General features: G+C 47.8%; 1 protein-coding gene across 18 annotated transcripts in view; it reads left to right on the top strand.

Moving 5' to 3' along the window:
* Positions 1-65: 65 nt before the first annotated feature.
* Positions 66-10,525, top strand: part of ARMH1 (armadillo like helical domain containing 1) — a 52,214-nt gene continuing 41,754 nt past the window's right edge. For 14 of the 18 annotated variants that reach the window (XR_001444678.3, XR_013402718.1, XR_013402719.1 and 11 more), the window contains exon 1: positions 66-237. The gene's annotated coding sequence lies outside the window, so the exon portion shown is untranslated. Of the gene's footprint in view, positions 238-2,983; positions 3,169-5,075; positions 6,225-10,525 lie in introns of those variants that run through there. The other 4 variants (XM_077959390.1, XM_077959385.1, XM_077959377.1 and 1 more) reach the window with 4 other exon arrangements.

Here is a 10,525-nt window from a genome sequence, read left to right as displayed (position 1 = left end):
CATTGGCTAACTCGCTTGATCTGGATCAGGTATTGGTCAGCCGGGGCGCCGGTCAGGAAAAGTCCGCACCCTCTTATGTAGGTGAGAGGAGGCTGGAGACTTGCTGTATTCTGGGAATGGGCAGGGTCGCTCGTCCGAACAGAGTCCTATCCTACGCGGCGGAAGCGTGTGCCCTTTGACTTGCATCGTCTAGCTACCTCTGCCATCCTCTACCAGCCGCAGCTCCGAGGGCTGGAGGTAGAAAAACGTACAAAACGGCCTAGGGGGCGCGTGCCGACCCAACCTCCACCCAGTGGGGTCGAGGCATATTCTGGATGGATGGATGGATGGATGGATGGATGGATGGATGGATGGGTGGGAGGCAGTCTTCAGTTGATGACTTCAGAGAATGCCCTGTTGATAGGATCCACCGAGGAGCTGGGAGTGCAACTTTCTTGCATTTATCTATATTTACATACTGTGTGCCAGTATATTTACATACTATGTGCCAGAGACTGGGTGGGCTAAATAAGGTTCCTTAGGCCCTAGTGAGGATCAGGCTTTGGCCCTCTCTCTCCCATGTCTTAACGGGAGAGGGAGAGAAACCACGCACGAAGCAACTCTGATTCTGCATGTGAGATAAATACTACAGAAGAGTAAGGATTTGAGGAGCTCATAATCAGAGAAGGGGCATTTCTGGCAGTGTGATTGGCTCTTGAGCTGGGTCTTGAAAGACTTTTAGAGAGAGGGAGGGGAAAAGACTCTGTATGCCAGGCGCGGTGGCTCAAACTCGTAATCCCAGCACTTTGGAAGCCCAAGACGGGAGAATGGTTTGAAGGAGTTCAAGACCAGCCTGGGCAACATAGTGAGACCTTCATCTCTACAAAATAAAATTTTTTTTTTTTTTTTTTTTTTTTTTTTTTTTTTTTTGAGACGGAGTCTCACGCTGTTGCCCAGGCTGGAGTGCAGTGGCGCGATCTCGGCTCACTGCAAGCTCCGCCTCCTGGGTTCACGCCATTCTCCTGCCTCAGCCTCCTGAGTAGCTAGGACTACAGGCGCCCGCCACCGCGCCCGGCTAATTTTTTGTATTTTTAGTAGAGACGGGGTTTCACTGTGGTCTCGATCTCCTGACCTTGTGATCCGCCCGCCTCGGCCTCCCAAAGTGCTGGGATTACAGGCTTGAGCCACCGCGCCCGGCCAAAATAAAAATTTTTTAAATTAGCGAGGCATGGTAGCTCATGCCTGAAGTCCCAGCTACTTGGAAAGCTGAGGTGGGAGGATCACTTGAGTCGGGGAGGTCAAAGCTGCAGTGAGCCATGATTGTGCCACTGCACTCCTGCTTGGGTGACAGAGTGAGACCCTGTCTCAAAAAACAAAACAAAGAGTCCGGTGTGGTGGCTCACGCCTGTAATCCCAGCGCTTTGGGAGGCTGAGGTGGGCAGATCACTTCAGGTCAGGAGTTCAAGACCAGCCTGGCCAACATGGCAAAACCCCATCTCTACTAAAAATACAAAAATTAGCCAGGCATGGTGGTGGGCACCTGTAATCCCAGCTACTTGGGAGGCTGAGGCAGGAGAATGGCTTGAACCCGGGAGATAGAGGTGGCAGTGAGCCGAGATTGTGCCACTGCACTCCAGCCTGGGTGACGGAGTGAGACTCCATCTCAAAAACAAAAAAAGACTCCCTTCAGGAGCTCAAAGAGGTGAATGTGCCAGAAATTACATGAAGCATACCCTAGCCAGGCTAGAGACTCATGTGAGGGGAACCTTGGAAAATTAGACCCAGATCCTGGAGAGTCTTTGATGCCAAGCTCAGCTTTGTGCTTACAGGTAGATCTTGCTGATGGTAAAAATTTTCCAATGCATTTTACACCCATGAGCACAAGGGCTTAGACTTTATCATTAAGACAGCAGGGAGTCATTGCAGGGCTTTAAGCAGGGGAGTAACAATCAGATTTGTGTCTAGAAAGATTAGTGCAGGGGGCCAGGCAAGGTGACTCATGCCTGCAATCCCACCACTTTGGGAGGCCAAGGCAGGCAGATCACCTGAGGTCAGGAGTTTGAGACCAGCCTGGCCAACATGGCAAACCCTCGTCTCTACTGAAAATACAAAAATTACCTGGACATGGTGGCGGGTGCCTGTAATCCCAGCTACTCGGGAGGCTGAAGCAGGAGAATCGCTTGAATCCGGGAGGCAGTGGTTGCAGTGAGCCAAAATCGCACCACTGCGCTCCAGCCTGCGCAACAGACCGAGACTCCCTCTCAAAAAAAAGAAAGATTAGTGCAAGAACTGGATTGGGGATTGGGAGAAGGAGGGAGACCAGTTAGGAGGTTGTTTCAGTAGTGGGGAAGGATTATGGTAGCATAAAGCATGGAGTGGCAGCTGAAATGGAAAGGGCAGAATGAATTCCTTAGACACCTACAGCAAGAAAAAACTGGACTTGGTTACTGATTGGGTATGGGGAAGTAAGGGAAATGAAGGATGACTTCTAGATTCCTGGTTTGGGCAAACAGGAAGGAGAGGAAGCAGGGTTTTTAGGAGAGGGTCAGCTCTGGGCATGGTGAGCTTGAGGTGCCAATGGAACATCCAAGTGGAGGTATCCAGAAGGCCATTGGATATGCCTAACTGGAGTTCGCCAGATAAGTCTAACTCGAAGTTGCAATGTGGGAGTCTTTGGGGCCTTATAGATGCCAGCCACACCAATAGATTTGTTGAGCTTGCCCAGGGAGTAAGTGTAGAGTCGGAAGAGACCTAGGACAGAACCCTGAGAAACACCCAAGTTTTGAGGGTCTGGCAAAGGAAGAGGAACCTGCAAAGGTAATCAAGATGAAGTGTCCAAAATGGTAAGAAGATCAGTAGTAGAATGTGGTGTTTCAGAAGCCAAGGAAGGAAAATGTTGAAGGCTTATGACTAATCAAGTAAAATGAAGCCTGAAAGAATCCACTGGATGTAGAAACAAGGAAGTTGTTGGTGACCTTTGCAAGTACAGTTTCAGTGGAGTGATGGGAGCAGAGGTCAAATTACAGCGGTTTGAGAAGCAGATGGGATTGAGGAAGTGAAGATTCATGTAAGATACATTTTCAGAAAGCTTGGCTATTTAGAAGAAAAATAAGGCAATAGCCAGAAGGAAACGCAGGTTTTTATTTGGATGGGAGAAACGTTGGTGTAGATCCAGCAAGAGGGGAAAAGGTAAAATTATAAGGGAAAGAAGATAACTGAGAATGGTGCCCCTGAAAAAAAGGCTTCACCAAAGTGTTGGTGAAGAAATTCACTTAGAAGGGTGGAGGAATATTTGTTTTGTGGCAGAAGGGAAGCATTATGTTGAGGGTTAATTGGTAGTTTTCGTGACAGGAAGTTGAGGTAATTCTTCTTTGATGGTTTCCATTTTCTCTGTCATATAAGAACATGATATCAGCCAGTGAGAGTGGGATTGGAGATAGTGTGCGAGATTGAAAAGAGCAGAGAAAGATTGAAATATCAGCAGTGGAGAGTGGCAGTGAGATGACTAAGGTAGCAAACAGATTTCTGGGCAGTTATGATGGCCCTGTTGAGGTTAGTGACTGTCAATTTTCAAGAGCAGCGGTCTGCAAGGTTATGTAATATGCATTTTTCCCTCAACAACATTCAGCCACCTAGTGGTGGGTACAGAGAGATTAGTTTAATTGATCTAGGTTTGAGTTTTACCGGGCGGATAGATGGAAGGACAAAGGACCAGGAAGTTGAAGATTGTGGCAAAACAGTGATTGAAAGAAGGACTTTAGTATCTAAACTGGATAGGAGAGTGAAAAAGAATGTATGGACTAGAGGTCCCAGTGAAGTCAGAGAATCCGTATCTGAGATCATTGAATGAGAAAGTTGTGAACAGAAAGTGGAAGAATGAAGTTTGAGTAGTTTCCGGTGATGACAAGGTCCAGGGTGTGGCCGTGGGAGTCAGGGGCCAAAGTGGAGTACAGGAGACACTCAGGATGCTGACGTGGCCACTGAACTCCCCCTGGATGATAGGAAGACTTGAGGGGAGGGAAGGGAAGAGGATGCCTGTGAGCTAGGTACCAGTCTTTGATGGGTAGAGCAAGTTTTTCTGGAGTCTCTAGGTGACAGCATGAGGAGGGGCAAAGGCTGAGACAGCTAAATGGTATGACCCTTGAAGTAGTAAGGGCTTTTACAAGAAGGAGGTGGAATAAGGAACTGAGTTGGGCTTTGGCAAGGAGACATGAGGCCCCCTCCTAACCGTGAAATCCTGGGGGTGTAAGAGTCTAAACAGCTTCTACCAGGAGGGCCTTGCAGAAGGGGAGCCCTGGAGTAGAGCCAGCTTTGGATGCAGGCTGGAGGTGGGCGGGTGACGGGAGAGGCTGAGAATGGAGGAGACTTAGCTGATTGGGAAGAAGGGTTTTCAAGAGCAGAGTAAAAAGGTTGGGAAGGGAAGGAAGGCTGGGAAATGGGTCAAGGAAGATGAAGCATAGAGCAGTGAAGGGGCAAGGAGAGTGTGGTTCACCTCGCCAGTTACATGTTGTGGAGAGAGGATGAGAGATGATGAAGGTCCTTGGAGCGGGGTTGGAGGCAGAAGTGAGTCTGGGGAGAAGAAGAGTGGGGGCTGTGGGTAGGGATGAAGCAAGTAGGGAGAAGATGAAGGCAGAGGATTTCATAGGAAGGAGATGAGGGAAAGGAGTTCCTGTGGGGAGAGGATGGAGAAAATGGACAGATGTGGGGAAAATATGGGGGCAGATTGGAGTCTACCAGGAAGTGATGGGTAGCAGGGGTAGGGGTGTCTGTCAGGGTATGAGTGGGGAGCAGAAGAGGGTCCGCGAGAAGGAAGTGACAAATTGAAGTGCATATGCCCCTGGGAGAGAAGTAAGGACACCTTGTTTGGAAGTTTGAGGAGATAATGTTTCTCTCTCCCTGTCTCTGAATGGAGAACTAAGAGTGAGGAGTCAGGGATGGGAGCCCAAGGAGAAGGCCTGTCTCATTCTGCATGTGAAACCTACAGGAATAGGAGACAGTGACTCGCTTGTTGTCTCCAAGGCCATTTGGGGACAGTGAGCCAGGCTGGCAGCCCATGCCTTGGAGGCCTCTCGCGTTCAGAAGGTGTCTTTTGATTTCAGGGGGTTGGGGAAGCCCTCTGGGAAATTTTATTTAGAAACAAGACCTATTGACCTCTTGATTTTTAATACCTCCCCTTCGCTTGTTGCTAAGGACCTTTGGCTTAGCGTGAGAGCTGGGGCTTTTGAGATTGTGTGATTTTAGTTTCCTTGCATGAAGAAGAACCATTTGGCCACTATAGAAATGATTTATGGATGAGTCCAGATTTATTAATCACCTCTGAAGGTGGAGAGGAAATTAAAAACAAAGAGTCCAGTCTGGGCTGAAGACAAAGTAGGTCTGTCATCCTTGCAGAAGACGTTGCCAAGGTTAGAAGGCCACGAACAAACCAATTTGGACCGAGGTTCCTAATCTGGATTTTTAATTTTGCGTGCTTGATTTTTCGCACCATTTTCTCTCCGAGGTAAAATAATGACTATTTTAATTGGCTGCCACTTACAGAGAGATCCCAATAAGCATGATGGCATACATATATTTTTCTCTGGCATTCCATGCGTGCTCCAGTTCTTATGACCAGGCTGGTGAAGCTGACTCTTACTGCATGCTGCGTGCCATGATCAGTTGACTCTAAATTAAATCCTCTTTTCCAAAAGCCATTTTCCATTAGTGCTAATTTGTTTGCTTCTCATTTCCACTGATCATTAGAGTCTCTGGTTGTGAGCACCAAATTGGAAATAATTTCTTTGACATTTCAAAAAAATTTCTCCCCTCCTTGAATGCCATTTGGCTGCAGCTAAATAACATTATGGTTTGCAGAAGAACAGTTCACTCCAATTACAATTTAACTGACCGCTCATGGCACTGAATCCCTGTCCGTAGTGTCCAAAGATGACACCGCTGCTGACACTGCTATTTCCTGTCATAGCTGTAAAACACCTCATAGACTTTGCACTGGCCTTCTTGGATGGAGATTCTGCCACTCCGCACATGGCAGCTTTGGGAAGTTGGTAGTTTTATGGACCTGCATATCATGGACATTCAGATCTAACCATCTCAACAGGAGCTGGCTGATTTCTTCACACATTCACTCAGTGAGCCTTTATTCAACATCTGTTTTGTGCCAAGCATTATGCCAGGCCCTAAGGACACAGAGACAGGGAAGACCAACTCCTGCCCTTGAGGAACTCACACTCTAGTGGGAAGGATGGGTAAGTTTTACAGCATAGTAGAGGAAGAGGTGGCATGGATGGGACCAGAACTGCAAACCCCAAAGGAACCTGGCCATTCCTGATGGCAGAGCAACACTGAGATGCAGAGGGCCCTGGAAGGGCCTGGGGAGTTGAGAGTGCAAGGTTGTTGTAATGTGGAAGTGACTAGAGATGAAGTTAGACTGGGCCCAAGTTTGTTTGTTTGTTTGTTGTTTTGAGACAGAGTCTCACTCTGTCACCCAGGCTGGAGGTCAATGGCACCGTCTCGGCTCACTGCAACCTTAGCCTCCCAGGTTCAAGTGATTGTCGCGCCTCAGCCTCCCGAGTAGCTGGGACCACAGGTGCATGCCACCACACCTGGCTCATTTTCGTATTTCTAGTAGAGATGGGGTTTCACTATGTTGGCCAGGCTGGTCTTGAACTCCTGACCTCATGATCCACCCACTTCAGCCTCCTAAAGTGCTGGGATTATCGGCGTGAGCCACAGCACCCAGCTGGGGCCAAGTTTTGAATGGCCCTGAGTGTCATATTGAGTTTAGACTTTATCTAGTAGGCCACAGTGAGCTAATGGAGAAATTTGGGAGTGAAGCAAGTAGGAAGGGTAGAAGCTTAAGGAAAAAGTAGTTAGGGGATGGCTTTGTTTGTATATTTATTTGGGTTGGTGGGAATTGAGCAAGTGTTTAAGAGCAATCAGGGAAGATGGGAAGATTGAAGATGGGGCAGAATCTAGCACGCACGGAGAGGGTGGGTGCTGATATGATGATGTTAAGAGGAGAGGGTTGTGCTTGTTGGCCCCTATATTCTCTGTGAAGTTGGAAGCAAAGTTATCCAGGCATCCTCCTTGATTCCTCCCGTCTTTCATCTGCCACAGCCAGTCAGTCAACAGGTCCTGTTTGTTCAAACTGTGTGATGTTTCTACTTCTCTCCAACCCTAATATCATCAGCATCTTTGGCAAGGCCGTAGGAATGACTTCCTAACTGGTGCCCCCCTCCAGCTTGCCCCCTTCCGATCCCCTTTCTACACTACAGTCAAGATATTTGTAAAACAAAGTCTTTTTTTGTCCCTCTCGCTTTAACCCTTCAGGACCTGTTCATTGCCCTCAGGGTGGAGTGTGAACCTTGCAGCCAGCATATGAGGCCCTTCGTTCTCTGGCCTCTGCCTGATTTTCCAGCCTCACCTCCTGCTGCTTCCATCTTCACACTGTGCTCCAGCTATTCTGAGCAATCTCAATAATAAAAATAAGAGCTACGTTTTACTGAGGGTTTTCGACACGTTAGATAGTTTATTGACCCTTATGAAACATTTCTACCTCTTCACAATTAAGGAAACCGAAACCTAAAGAGGTTAAGTAATTTGCCTAAGGTCACATAGCCAGGAAGTGGAAGATCATCCAAAACCACAGTCTGTGTTCCTAACCACTGTCTCTACTGCCTCCCACTTGCAATTCTTTATGTCCTACACTCCCACCTCTGAGCCATTGCAGATTTGATTCCCTCTACCTAAAAGACACTTTCCTCACCTCTTCCATAGCTGCAGATTGCTTTTCAGCCTGGATGACATCTCCTCTGGAAAGCCCTTCACTGCAGCCAGCACCCAAACCAAAGCCAGGTTAGGTGTCCCCCTCTCTCATTCTAGCGTGTCTTGTACCTACTCCATCACAGCACTTGCCACGCTATTGGAATTGAAATCACCTCTTTACAAGGCTCTATGCCACCCTCAAACTGTACTTGTGGGCAGGGACTGTGTCTTTTTTACATTTATCCCCAAAGGCCTAGGATAAGGCGTGGGACATACTTGTCACTATTTGTTGAAGTTAGTGAGGTTGGAGGTGGGGCAGAGGGATTCCTAGTCATGTCTGAATGTCTTAATGAGGCAACTTACTGAGGACTTTCAATATAATGTGACAATATAATGTGACACCGGAGACTCAAATAATGCAGGGAGGTAGCAGCCAGAGACTTAGGCAAACCAAAAGAAGATGCCATGATACAGAGGTGTCAAGCAAGAAAGCATTTTGAGTAAGAGGAATGGTCAATGATATTAGTTGTTGCAGTAAGAGGGACAAATGAGCAAAGTACTAAGACATCCTCACTGAACTGGGCAATTCAGAGGTTACCGGAGACGTTGGCTAACGTGATGGAAGGGAGGTGGCGGGGTAGAAGCCCAGCTGTGATGGGTTGAGGAGAGAATGGTCAGTGGGGAAACAGAAAAGAGTATGAACACTGTTTTTCAGAAGCTTTGCTGTGAAGTCAGAAAACCAGAGAGATGATGAAGAGAATGTGAGGTTGAGGTTTTTGTCTTCGTTTTTGCTTATTTTTGTTTAAAGATAGGCAAAACTTAGGCCAGGCACAGTGGGTGGTTCACGCCTATAATCCCAGAATCCCAGCACTTTGGGAGGCCAGGGTGGGAGGATTGCTTGAGGCTAGAGGTTCCAAACCAGCCTGGGCAACATAGTGAGGCTCCGTTTCTTTTTTCTTTTTTTTTTTTTTTTTTGAGACAGAGTCTCGCTCTATTGCCCAGGCTGGAGTGCAGTGGCGTAATCTTGGCTCACTGCAAGCTCCACCTCTTGGGTTCACGCCATTCTCCCGCCTCAGCCTCCTGAGTAGCTGAGACTACAGGCGTCTGCCACCACGCCCGGCTAATTTTGTATTTTTTAGAGATGGGGTTTCACCATGTTAGCCAAGATGGTCTCAATCTCCTAACCTCGTGATCCAACCGCCTCGGCCTCCCAAAGTGCTGGAATTACAGGCGTGAGCCACTGTTCCTGGCCGTGAGGCTCCGTTTCTAAAAAATTTTTTAAGTTAGCCAGGCGTGGTGGTGTACACCCTTAGTCCTAGCTACTCAGGAGGCTGAGGCAGGAGGATCGCTTGAGCCCAGTAGTTCAAGACTGCACTGAGCTATGATGGTGCTGTGCACTCCAGCCTGGGTGACAGAGTGAGCCCCTATCTCGAATAAATACATTGATAAATAATAATAAAGATAGGTAAAAATCAAGGCTAACAAGAAAAATGCCTAAATAGAGGGGTTGAGGATCCAAGGGAGGTAGGAGTAATGAGTAGAATGAGGGCCCTGAGGAGGCAGGGTGGATGGATGCAGAGCTCTGGTAGACGGCTAGAGGAGAGGAGAAGGATGGGTGTGAATAGAGATGAAGAAAGAAGAGGAGTATGACGGCATTCTTACCTAATGGCCTGTAACTTTCTTTGTTAAACCCAAAAGTAGGTCGTCTGAGAATAGATGGAAGAGGTGGGAAGGTAAGGAGCTTGGAATTGTAGACTTCACAGGAGGGATGGTGCTAGCCAGTCACAGTTTTGGGGTGTGGGTCTTGGGTATGAAAGCTGCATTGGTTGGAGGTGAAAGCTGGAGGTCGCTGGAGTCTGCATTCCATGTCTGTCCTCTGTTCGCCGACAGAACCTGGGATATATCCCATCAAAGCGCTCTCCGCTGTTGGTTAAAATCACCTTTTTGCTTGTCTCTCTGCCCTGCCAGTCTGTAAGCACCCAAGGGCAAGGTCTATGTTTGTCACATTAGCCAATCCCAAGCCCAGTGCTTGGCTCAGAGTTGGCACCTGGGAATCTGTTTAATTAATTAATGTGCAGAGCTAAGGAAATTAAAGTGTGCATTCTGAGCACAGTGTGTTGGATGTCAGTTTAAATAACACTTATTGAGTGCCCGTGATTTGCCAGAGACCATGCTAGCCACCCAAATTACAAAGATGGAGCACATTGATGTTGAAATTGCCTAGTGGCTCTTGAGTAAACAGGAAGGCTTACGTGTCGAAGTCATTGATCAGCACTGAGGCAAGGTAGAAAGGGAAAGACAGACGGCCTGACCTCAGAGGAGGAGGAAGGGTTCAGGAACGGTAGTAGGGATTTAGAGAATGGTGTTTGTGGTGTAGGATAGTGGGCAGCCCCCTTCAGCAGCATGGGTTGAGGCAAGGGGTGGGGTGGGGTGTCAGGTTTCACTTGGGGCCGAATTTAGATGGAAATTCTTTGGCCTGAAATGTTTGAAATTGTATCCTCAGGTAGTAAGGAACCATTGAAGAGTTTGAAGCAGGGTAATCTGTCAGATTTGTACTTTTAAAAATCTCACATCAAAGCCTGGCCTGGTGCCTCACACCTGTAATCCCAATACTTTGGGAGGCTGAGGCAGGAGGATTGCTTGAGCCCAGGAGTTTGATACCAGCCTGGGCAACAAAGCAAGACCCCACCACTACAAAAAATAAACAAATATAAAAATTAGGTGGGCATGGTGGCATGCACCTATAGTCCCAGCTACTCAGGAGGCTGAGGTGGGAGGATCA

The sequence above is a fragment of the Macaca mulatta genome, chromosome 1, assembly GCF_049350105.2.
Source record: "Macaca mulatta isolate MMU2019108-1 chromosome 1, T2T-MMU8v2.0, whole genome shotgun sequence".
Lineage (NCBI taxonomy): Eukaryota > Metazoa > Chordata > Mammalia > Primates > Cercopithecidae > Macaca > Macaca mulatta.
The sequence above is the reverse complement of the archived record's forward strand: the minus strand, read 5'-3'. Positions and strand labels throughout refer to the sequence as shown.